The sequence below is a fragment of the Varroa jacobsoni genome, unplaced genomic scaffold (genome assembly GCF_002532875.2).
Source record: "Varroa jacobsoni isolate VJ856 unplaced genomic scaffold, vjacob_1.0 scaffold_204, whole genome shotgun sequence".
In the NCBI taxonomy this organism is placed as follows: Eukaryota; Metazoa; Arthropoda; class Arachnida; order Mesostigmata; family Varroidae; genus Varroa; species Varroa jacobsoni.
This window is the reverse complement of record NW_019213106.1, coordinates 35,631-48,033: the sequence shown is the minus strand read 5'-3', so window position 1 is coordinate 48,033 and position 12,403 is coordinate 35,631. Positions and strand designations below refer to the sequence as shown.

Here is a 12,403-nt window from a genome sequence, read left to right as displayed (position 1 = left end):
TTAATTAGCTTAATCAAGATGATTTTCCTTAAGTTAAGAGACTTATATTTATACGAATTAATTATAACAACAGGTGAAATAATAGTGAACTCGAGCAACAATTTACAAAACGTATAAATACGCAAGCTGGCCTAAATCAATTTTCATATCTACTGCAAGGAGGCCCTTATTGAACGTTTTACGCGAAAAAAAGTTCTCTTTTACCTCGTTTCATTGTTTTCTGCTGTCCAAACTTACGGCAACGAAGTTATTCGTACGATTATCTAGAACCTTATGCAAAAGCAGGACAAGTTTAATTGACGTAACGTTAAAGTTGAATAGGCTAATTTGAAATACATAGCAGTACATAATTATGTTCTGTACAACTTTTATGAGCTTCTTTTTCCTCTGCTCTGCCTAACGTTTGCCGTGTCCTTATCGTATTGATTTGTCAGAGGTTCCGTCAATTGCTCTAAGTCGATCTCACAATTGTGCGTTCGTCTAAGAAATTCTAGTCGATAACTACTCACTCGTTTGCTTTAGCAATATTTTTGTGTAGCGTCGTACCGCGCTTTGTGCGTTTTGTGTTGTACATTTTTTTTCCAGTTGAACCGATAAACACCGAAAACGCTGACAGCGCATAGATACTGGCCATTTCAGCACTGTTGTTTAATATCAATAGGATTTCGTCTTTAGTTGCTAGGACACTTTTGATATCCTTTTGAATATACCTTTGTCTCTCTTCAAAAAGCATGCAAGGAAGCCTGAAGTTGATCTTCGGCCTTGAGGCAAAAGAAACGAAAACCAGTTGTTTTTGTAGGATGTTAATTACATCTGACACCTGGCATTTAATTGATTGTTCGTCCTGCGTAATAATTAGCTAGTTACAATCAAATCGCTCTGCATGACTACTCCATATTGATCGCAGCAAAGTCCAGAAGCCTATGTTTCTGAAGATTTAGAATATGTCGTAATTATTTTAACGAACTTACGAAATACACATAATTGTGGCGAATTTTTAGTTACAATCACTACAATCTCAGGGAAAAAGAAAAAAGGCTCTAGCCATTCTGATATTAGTAGAGGAAACATTTATCCAAAAATCAATTATCTCCCGAAGTTCTTTTTTGTTCGTTCTGTGTCTACTCTGTCCTGCGTTTATTGATCTGCATAACCAATATAGACCTAAAACATATTCTGTTAAAAAAGGTCTTGTTAACGCGGTGCCACTTCACTGTGTTGTCGTTACTTAAGACGTAAGACGTTTGCCCTAGGTATTAGGTTTTAAGCTACACACTCAGCGTCGAGTGTAGAGGACACAGTCAATCATTACTTCCCAAGGGCTTGTCTCACTTCATTCAGCAGTGACAGTTTACGCAAACACGGTCGCTACTTCAGCTGCAGCTGCTGCTGCTGCCACTGGTGCCCCGTCACACCAAAACGCAGCTCAGAGCAAAGCACCATAACGCACTAGAACGGCAACCCGTTTCGCAGACACGATCGGCTATTAGGCCAAATTGTTAGGGTAGCTTTCTGGTTCACGTCTTGGTGGTTGAAGCCGGCGTCCTCACCGCGAGTGAGAAAGGACGGCCTGCTACTGGGTCATGTTCGTGTAAGTTTAAGGGGCCGCTGAAATGATGGTTCACGAGAAGCAATGCAAGAAGGAGGTCGACGGGCGCATGTGTCGAACTAGCGAAAAAAAAAATAAAGAAGAACAGCCTGAGGAACATCACCGCCACTGTCGGGAGGTTAGGCATGCCCTGATGGCAACACAGATTGACTACTCCTCGAAAGACCAGGTCGCGGTATAAGCTCTGGCCGCATATCCAGCCTGCCAGACTGGCCTTCTATTGTTTTAAGTTACGTTCCGGAGACGAAATCAGCTGATCGAAGCACAAGTAAAAACATATCTCGATTATTAACGCAGAAAATGCCCCTAGCAATTATCTTCTAATTGCTATATATTGGAGCACTGAGATGTGGTAGTTTGTAGCTTTGCTTCGATCGGGACGCTAGATATCCTACATGAATCGGAAGACAGTGCATCTAATTACGTTAGCAACTTTCATATGATATATCTAGTTGATAAATGTCAGCATCGACCCAGGCCGTAAACGAAGCAAGATTTTCAAGCACATTCAAATTTAGCTTGCTGCGGATATCAAAAGTCTTTTACCTTGCTTAGTAAAGACGTTCTACTCGATACGAAATTCATCCTTCTGCTCCTGCCCTTCTTTTTTTCCGTATAGTCTACCTGTTCAAGGCTTACGTAATTGTTTTCTCTTTCGTATGCCGACTTCAGCGAGTCGTTGCGGAACAGTGATATGCAAAAGGACTTATGGTGCGTGACGATTTGTAGGCGATCGTATCATCTGACGTAGACGTCTCCATAAAGGGTTGCGCAACATTGTTAAAAGCGTCCAACATTCTCTTGTTGGTAGGCGCGCATTTGAGTAGTGATTCCAATGTGATGTTAGACAAAAATCAGTATTTCTACTGTGGTAAAAAAGGTTAGATCAAAAACAACTCTATTTCAGGTGTAATCAAATCAAAATTCTATGAAAAGTCAGCCTGATTGTTATTGTTTGTCTGATGTTATGGGCGGAACGACAATAGAGCTTACTAAACGGAACGCCGTTGGCTGTTCAGGACGGCTAATCCGATTTGTTTATGGCACATGCGGCTTAATAAAAAGCCATAGCTCTGTTATCTAGTCGCAGGCTATTCTCGCTATCTAACCCACCGCTGTTGCCCAGTTCTCCCATTAGAATATGCAATTATATCATTTGCCAATCCAACACATCCTAACCATCACTCGGCTATCTCCTTGAAATGACTGATCAATTATTTCGTTTCCATCACTTCGTGCTAATAACCCGCTGCCCGAATTTTTCTGCCGTTCCGTTCGTCGTAATGAATCCATTGAATTTACAAATGGCCATGTACAATCTTCCAGATTAATCATTTACTCTATCGTCAAGAAAAAGGCTGCTACTACTTAGTTTTCAAACGTTGCTTGCAACCTATCCAAAGCGTGCCCTCAAATCAAGGCAGTAGGATAGATAACTTGTTTTCTTCCGCTTGTTAGTATGAATTACATTGCCAAATATTTTGATGTTTTAGGATAAAGTATACAGTGGACAGCTGTTTAATATAACCACACTTAACAGGGGAAGCTGACAGTTAATAGTGTGCAACATGTTGCCAGATAGTACTACGGTAAAAATGTCTTCGTGACAAAGGTACAGCCAAGATCTACTAGAGGAACTACTGTCTTGACAATTGCATATATTGTACGTCTCTTTATTATTTTATCTTTATATCCGCTATCGCCGCTCGGCATTCCATCCAACCCATCATGTCTGGGTTCGATCCTAGACTACAGTGTGTCCTTAGGATTAGCAGTCGAACACGATTACGATGATCATATATGTCTGTCTATATACGTCTATAAGGATACCGGCGTTACACTGGCCGAGCTTCCCATCTAAAGATGCTTTGAGTACATACGTAAAAAATAAAAATGCCGCTTTTTAAGGACCGACTAGCTAATCATGTTGTCAAAGTTAAAGTCTAAGAGGCAAGAAGCCGTTAGATCCAAAACGCATTCGTAAATAGTTTGCAATGTTATTATGCTTACGTATTTCCCCATCGAATATTTATAATTCTTTTTAGTAGTTTTTATAATCAGTCTACGTGCGAATATTGCGTAAAAAGGTGGTCCATGATATATATACAGTGAACAAAAATATCGACGAAATGCCTAACTTCCGTTCGTTTTTCGGGCGGACTAGTAGCCGGGCCTGAAAGGTAGAGACACCATCGCTCCCCTGTCTGCTGTTTACAGGCTGCACTCATGCTCGTTCAATAGTATTATGCTATATATTTTCTAAACACATTGAGACGCAATGATATTCAGCCATGTACTGTGTTAGGTATTCATAAGTGGTGCCGATACTGCAGAAAATTTGAAGGAAAAGACTACCAATCAAAGCTCTTAAATGCACAAGTGCTATTAATAGTTTTACGATGGACAGGGAACCTTTGAAGGCTTACCCGGTCTAGAACACTTTTTCATAGCGAATACAAGGGGAAGTGTGCAAAAAGCAAAATAAATATGTTAGAAGGCCGCCGAATTACACTCAGAAAGCTCACAAAACAGTTACATATTTTACACAAATACGACTGAACTAATTCTGAAAACAATTTGAGGGCAGAAAGGCTCACAGAAAACTACTGTGCCGAAGGGTGTGAATTCCGAGAAAATGCGAATCCGTTAATTACTGTTTAAAGCGAACCTCAACCACACTATTACAGGAAGCGGGACATGGATCTACTCGTGGCACGTGCACACAACAACAAGGCGGGGAATTGTGCGTTATAGACTTCTATCGAATTGTTCTGCTGTTATCAACCAATATTACCGATAAGCTTTAAGAAGACTGGGTAATGCTATCCGCCAGAATAGGCCTAAATCCTGAAAAAACAGGTCTCGAAACGATTACCCTGATGGAGAAGTGGCCAACACATCGTTACTTGCGTCGCGTTTTTTACACACAACCGCGATACCTGTAACGCTCCAACCCGCGTGTCCACCAGATCTAGCCTCGTTGACCCCAGTTGTCTTCTTGAAGCCTAAAGAACGCTTGAACGAGAAAGATATCTGATATGTTCGAAGAAATCGAAAGCAGAGCTGAGGTCTAACTCTACAATTGAGCTCAAAAAATATTTTAAGAATTGAAAAAACTGTGGTACACGCGCATTGAATCCATCGAGGATCACTTCAACTAGAATAACTAAGGTAGTATGCTATCAGACTGGGCCAATTTTATTAATCTTGGTTACCCCAATAACGAATATTAAAGATAATGTTGGCAGAAGGAAGACCTGGGCAACAGCAATAAAGGCAACAACAATAGAACATTCAATTATTTCAAGATTTCATGCTAAAAAGCATGTCATCTCTATTGGTATCTGCCTAAAGGCTTCACGAATAGCTATCTCGATAACTGTTGGCATATAATTACGCTCGCAGGTCCTTCACAAATAAACTTTATTAACTTAACTTGGACACGTTAAATTTCGGAATTAAAACTTTTCGACTGCGCTCTCCTAACCTGAAATGTAGAAATTTACATTGATATTCTCGGTCCGCCAGCTTTGGAGAAGAATATCTTGATCCAATTATCACAGCGCATGTATTTCTGATACACATCACAGGTTTTACATTCGGCACTGTTGAGACAGAGAGTGCGAGAGCGAGAGGAGGGATCGTCGATTTTTATAGGGGTTTGTTATATAAACATCGTACTCACGTAGGAAGTTCAACGACTGTCTACGGAGGCGTATTATTGATATGATCCTCAATGTTGACATTGTTAACAAGATATAACTTCAATTTCTCGATGCGCTCCTTGTCCTTGAGGAGCACCTTGACTGCGATTCGTTAATAGCCAACTTTACTTTTAAAGCTGACCGAATTGTTTTCCGTGTCAACAATATATTCGTCGGACACCTTGTCATTTGTGCAACTGTTAAATAACCTTCCGGTGTTTTTTCACGGTTATGCTCAGCTTTATTCGATTGCATTTGTAACAAACTCAAAAAATTGCGGCGGAAGCTTTTTGTTTCCACTTGTTGCGAGTCATGTTGCAAAAAGCTCGTGCAACTCTTATATTGAAGAATGATTGAAAGATAGAGGAAAACTTTATAATTTGGTACAATGCATGCATTCCGTCAACAACATACATTTGCCATTACACTGAGGGTTTGGGTAGACCTCACGTGGAAAAGCCATCACCCTTCTTTTTAGTGCATTTTGCACTTTTTGAAGATCCTTAGGTGCATTTTGAAGCTGCACAGCAAAAGCGGATGCAAACTAAGAAGGGCTTAAAGTTTAAGCTTTTTTTTTTAGTATGAGCACGAACACATTTGCTCCACCCGTCTAGGTACTGAATGAAATCCTAAAAACATCTAACATCGCGGTGAATGTGTTCACTATCATTATAACGATTCTTGCAACCGGAACTTAATTTCGTATAGCGCTGCAAGCTATATAAGTTAGGCTAACTGATCTAAGATCTCCAATTGGACAATAAAGACAAACCTGAAGGGAGCAAAACTGTTAAATTTGACCAAGACCCTGTTGAAAACAACGCGAATACTGTTAGCTAGCATAGTTAACAAAATGTTATGTATAATTGAATGCAAATTAATGGCAGGACCTGTTTGACAAAAACTGAAATGTGTAGCACTAAATGTGTATACATAGCACACAGTCTTCAATACCCCATCGAGAGGCTTTAACTATCTAGACAGTTAAAGCGGATAGCATTTTCTGTATCAGGTCAAGAGCTTCTGGGTACTGAAACGAACGTCTTTTAAACTCTCGTAAAACGTAGCACATATACATATATATCTATAAGCGCATGCAGGAATTAACAACTGGTTTTAGTGTTGAAAGCACCAGCCAAGGTGCCTGAATATCGCACGGCTGCGAGAGTTAGTACGAGCGCGAACGTTGCACAGTGAGTGTGTATGAGTGAGTACCTTTGGCGTTGGCGTTTACGGACCCTGCCCGTGTTATTTCCCGAAACGCAGCGCCACCTAGGATTGCACGGAACTACCAAGCCAGCTCATGCGCAATACCTAAAGCTTACAATTAGATTGGTTCGGCGTCGCTAAAAGTGATGGCTTTGAAGTCGAGAGTTTATCAGTATTAACGATGGGTTGGTAAAGGATATATAAAGCTGTTGCGTAAATAGGAACATGTAGAGTAAAAGTTATAAGCGATCTGACTAGAATATAACGAAGTATTAACAAGCGTATCATACAACACAGTGCAAGAGGTTTTGTTTAACATTTGAGATTCAAATAATAAAGTACAAAGATGACACCATTACAAATCGATTGCTTGCAACACATGTGCTAACCTATAACTGCGTGCTTATAACTCTGATTTGCGGTATGTTGAGAGGACTTCGTCGCACCTCCAGTTTGTCTACATATTCACAGAGACAGACAAATTCAGTGAGCATGTAAAATTCCTCTAGTTGACAAAGCACATCAGCATACGCTGTGTTTCAGAATAAATTCACGGAAGAGAACGAATTCTGTTACGTGATTGTCAGCCACTCATGTCATGGGCTAGATTTTCCGCCAAATTCGCGTTACAATGACATGCAAATTCGGTCGTATACATCATTGGGTTAGCCAGATAGGCCTTACGATCGCCACGATATCAACTCTATTCACGAAATGTTTCTATACGAGATCGTAATCGACTATATAATACGAAGGTTTTATCGATTACAAATAAACCTCTCCTTTGATGCCGCTACATAAATTGTTCTATTCCAGATTTCTGCGATCTTCTAGTTTATCTATACTTTGAGTTTACCGTATGCAATGTTTTCAAGCCGTCGGGAAAATGACAACACGCTGTCCCATAAATGGTGCCATTGACGAACGCTGAAACATAGCTTTCGATTAGCAGCGACAGCAGCAGTAGGCCATCGTTTATTGGTTCCACTTGAAAGCCTTTAGTGAGAAGCCCTTTGAGTTTTTCTATAATATACAAGGTTACGCGTCTAAATTGATAATTTGTTTTATGCCAAAAGCATTTATGTCAAATAAAAATCTTGTACGTTCTAGGTGTGTCAGCTTTGACAGTGACATTTATTCAATGTTACCGCCTTATCCATCGCGATTGCAGCTCCAATTTGAGACGTAAACGACTCACTAATATTCTTCCTAAAGGTCTCAACAATACAAATGTTCAAAACAGCCAAAAAGGTTTAAAAAAACGTCTTAAAAATACTAACAGTTGGGTTATCTAGACTATCCAATTTAGAGTGGATATACTTATCTTTAAAACTGGCTTTAATTTCAGCAATGAAAACTTAGACGTATCAAAAATGGCTTTTTGAGTCAATATGGTGACGTCTTCAAGTCCATAAAATCATAACTTTATTAAACAACTTTTCCTTTGCTTCATGACAATTCTCTCCAGATTTGAGTAGCGTAAAGACTGGAAATGACGTAGACTGTTGATTTCCGGAAGGTTTTAATCTTTCGGTAGATTGAATACTAGTTAATCTTCACTTAAGTTTGCAAAACGAAAAAATATAATCAAATACGCAGGACCACCATTATTAGCAGCAGCAACAGGACCATGTGGAACTGGATTCTTTAGGAATTTTATCTACGCAAATCCGCCGTTTGCAACAACGGCTATTCATAGCGCTCTTCTAGAGTACGCGTCTCAAAGACACAACATTTCCGTCGTAGACGTAACATTAAACGTATTAGGAAACGTACTAAAAGGACTTATTTATGGAGGAGAATATGTCGTAAAAAAAATCATTACGACGGTACTCCAAGAATATGATGGACCAGGTAACAAACCAGCCTCACCAGGGTTTATAAATATATTACATCCAAACGGCGGATTACATACATTTATGTTTTTAACGAGATTATTACAAAATGTTATCCAACAAACTGCGTTATTTGATACGAATAGTACCAGAAACAGTTGCACACCCGACATTAGATGAAACAGCTAAACAAGATACAAGATCAGTGCCTTGATATATTAAGTCATATAACATAGGATTGACTGTACCAAAAGGATTAAAAGAATTAATCAGTGGTCAAGGAGTGAAACCCTACAATCCTCAACATAATAATTTTTTAAATACATGCCAAAACATTTGTTAAATATACAATCTGCAAATACAATACCCTAAAGAAGAAAAAAATTTTGGATCCCAGCAGGAACGTACGCAACACCAGTCAATGGGCCAATAATAGCTTGGTCAAGATATGTTTTACCAGGAGATCCTAATTTACCATTACCTCAATATGCGTACCGATTTAAAACTGTAATATCCGCAGTTGTAGCATATACAAAATTTACATCTTATATAAGTATAGTAAAAGAATTTACAAAGCTTACACATTATAGATATCAAAAGAATACACTTCAAAATTATTTTTTCTAAATCAGAATTTCTTGTGTTTTCATTTGATATAGTTACAGTATAAGGAGTATAGCGTTTATGCGATCGGATAATAGTGGTCCAGCATTAAACCCAGGAAATTTATACCAAGTTTCTGGATGATTATTTGATGTAATCATAATAATTTTAGAGGTAAATTCTTCAAAACATCCTTTTACTTCAACTTTATCAGGATACCTGTCGCAAATCTTTAATAATTCGGCCCAAGGTATCCATCCATAAAAGAACTACTTCTTCTTGTTGGTAATTATGCCACCAAGGAGAACGAGTTTGATAATAAATAGATAAATCACCTACTGATTGTCTAGCAGCTCTTGATTTACCAGTTCTTGTTGGACCATAAAATATATATACATCAGATCGAAAATCTCTAGGATTTATCGGAGCCAAAATATTTTTTTAATCCACAATAATATCGCACATAAGCACATAGATAATCACTTGCAATATCCTTTAAAGATTGGTTATCTTCAATTATAGAAGTCGCAGCCAAGTCCGAACGTTCTCCTTGAGATTTTATAATTCCGTTTTCCTCGAATACTCCAGATTTGGTTGAATATAATTTATTTTGTACCTCTGCACCACGTGCTTGTTCAATATGGCTTCTAGTGCATAACAAATTTCTAACGACTCTGAAGCACCTGGGAGATTTGAACCTCATGTACCCTTGAATGCGAGGTGTTTCCATTTGAGTTCCTATTTCAAAACCAAGTAGTAAGTAACCATTATCTTCTTTTAACTGATTACCTAAGACCACAAGGCAATCGTATTCTTCATCACTAGGAAAAGCTAGTTTTCGTTTGGTAGCAGAAGTAGCGGATGAACGCATGACCGTATATTATTCTAAAAATATTTCTTTCTCTTCCAGAGATTTCTCCGAAATCTCTAAAACAATAATAAACTGTAAGCGAATAGGGTTTTGTTTTCACTATAGCCGATTTGATACCAATGATTTGCAAATATTGATCAGGTACTGTTTCATTGGCCCGTACAAGGGACATATGCTTGTATACAATTTGTAGGGAAAAGAATGTGTTCCCAAATTTAGTTTAGTCTAAGTTATCTAACAACACGTAGGCTTCTCTTACCGGATAATTAACTTAGTTAATTTATATTGATTGATCTATTTCGAATACATCTGCTTGAATCAATCACATGAACCGCATTTAGACTTTTATTCAAAAGTCAATAGTAGGAAAATACATGCGGTAATAGTATTGATATTTACGGATTGTAAATAGATCGACAAATATATGCAGGTCAATACAGTTACCGCTATTGTCAATAGTAGCTAGAGGTCTCATCTAATAAATTTTTTATTATTAGTTTAGAATTTTTAACAGCAGCTTTTCTATGGAGCCAAAGGGATCAATAAATTTATTGTGAACTTGTGGTTATCCTGCATAAACTTTGTTTTTCAACCGATTTATTGCTCTGTCGATATTGCCTCATCTGTCGGTTCTTTACCGTTACATAGCCTCGTTAACTCGTCCACAGCTCACAAATATACAGATCCCTGTTGACCGTCCTGTCCTCCTCAAGCGTTTTTCCGTGTATAAGCCATTTTTTTTCCATCGTTTTTGGGATAGGAATTTGCGCATTTTCCGGATGTATCCGTTATATCTACGTGGAGACATCACTTTGTTTTCACCGGTAACAATTCTGTGTGCAGACCTGTCTAACCTTTACAGCCTGTCATTACGGATGCCTCTAACTTGGTGCCGGGCGAGATGCTAAGAGATAACGATAAACTGTTTTTTTTGTTACACTGTTCAGTCAATTTATGGCGTACCTAAGCTTTAAATTCCTGAGTAAATGCTACCTACATATATGTAAGTTGTTTATTGATAATCCGTTGTAGTCAATTTTCTTGCCCAATTTACGACTTTCTGGTTATTTTCCAGCTTACTCACCCTTCAGTTGCTTTGTTAGCTATTAAACCTCACCAAAAGGGGAAATAGTGAGCATCGGAAATGTAATTTTTTTTGTATCTGGAACTTTCGTTTTTGAAGCCTCATCTTGACACAAAATTCGGATCACTACACAGATATTACAATATGTTCAAATGATGTATAGGAATTAACTAATACATATATGAATAAGGATTCAGTAATACATATAGTATATAATCCTTACTCTGAAATGACAAAGAAACGATATAATTTGAAGACTTAAAACATACGGTGTAGCGCACATAAACCAACCAGTTTGCCTGAGTTCAGATGTTAACTCCTCATTGGACAATCATCACTGCATTTCTCAACGTCCACAAGAATTGCATGAGCGGAAGTGTGGTTATTGTGATAAAAAAAAAAAAGCAAAAAAAAACAGAATTAAGTTTTTCAATTTTGCATTCCTCAACTGGCAGGAAAATAACACTATTTTCCAATCAGACTTATTCGCTATCTTTGGGATCAAGCTGTATCCGGAAAAGAAAGATTTAACAAAAAGAAATCCGAGAATGGTAGATATAAAAAAAAATAGCCAATGTATGCTGTACAAAAATATTTTAGAATTTTAGCACATAAGTTTGTACGTCAATGACTTAATGGAGTATATTACCTTTTGCAATGGAAATCGTCTGGAAATACATATCATTGCCGAACACTTACTTCATATATATGCTGCAGCATTAGCGTTGCACTAGACAATTGACCCTCAGCAAAAAATTTTCTATTCCAAGGATAAAAGCTTTTATATAGTTCAACTGACGAGCTACAAAAAGTAGAAAACGGATATTTTAATTATAGGGGCAAAAGATTAATTAATCCGCTGAAAGTGTGTGAGTATAGCTACGATTAAGCCTAGGTCGACATGTAAATAATCGACCGTTCATATTACACAAGTTGAAGTAAGACCTACATAATCCAATTTGTTAGAAACCTACTTAAATATTTTAGCGATAAACGTTTTGTTCTACTTCTAAAAGAATATAACAAAATATTCATTTCGACTTGTTTTGATGATTGACTTGTTCATTAGACTTGTTTTGATGCCTAAATAGCACAAGTTTTCTGTCACATTTTTTTATCAGTGCCGACTATTGTTGCTACGCATGCTGTCTTCATGGTGTTGTAATGGCAAAATACTATTTTACATGCCTATTGAAGACATGTAAAAAATAGTCTGGGTTCGCAACCTAGCGTAGACACACTTGATCTTATATCAACGGGGGGCAAACTGTCTGAAACAATGCTTAATGGCATTTCTAGGTGTAGGATTAGAAATTACTCCAGATAATGACTACTTCTGCTATTTGATCTTTAGCAATTTACTTTGAGTCTTGCTTTCTACTCCGCTTGTTTGTATTCGTTCAGCATTTGTTGCTTGAATTTTTGCTTTTTACTATACTTGTACTTTGCACTAACTATTTTCAACATTTTCAGGCCAAATAGTTAACG

General features: G+C 37.9%; 1 long non-coding RNA gene across 1 annotated transcript in view; it reads left to right on the top strand.

The window, feature by feature from the left end:
• The window catches only part of LOC147753819 (uncharacterized), a 56,959-nt gene that overhangs the window by 34,359 nt on the left and 10,197 nt on the right, over positions 1–12,403 (top strand). The window lies entirely within an intron of this gene.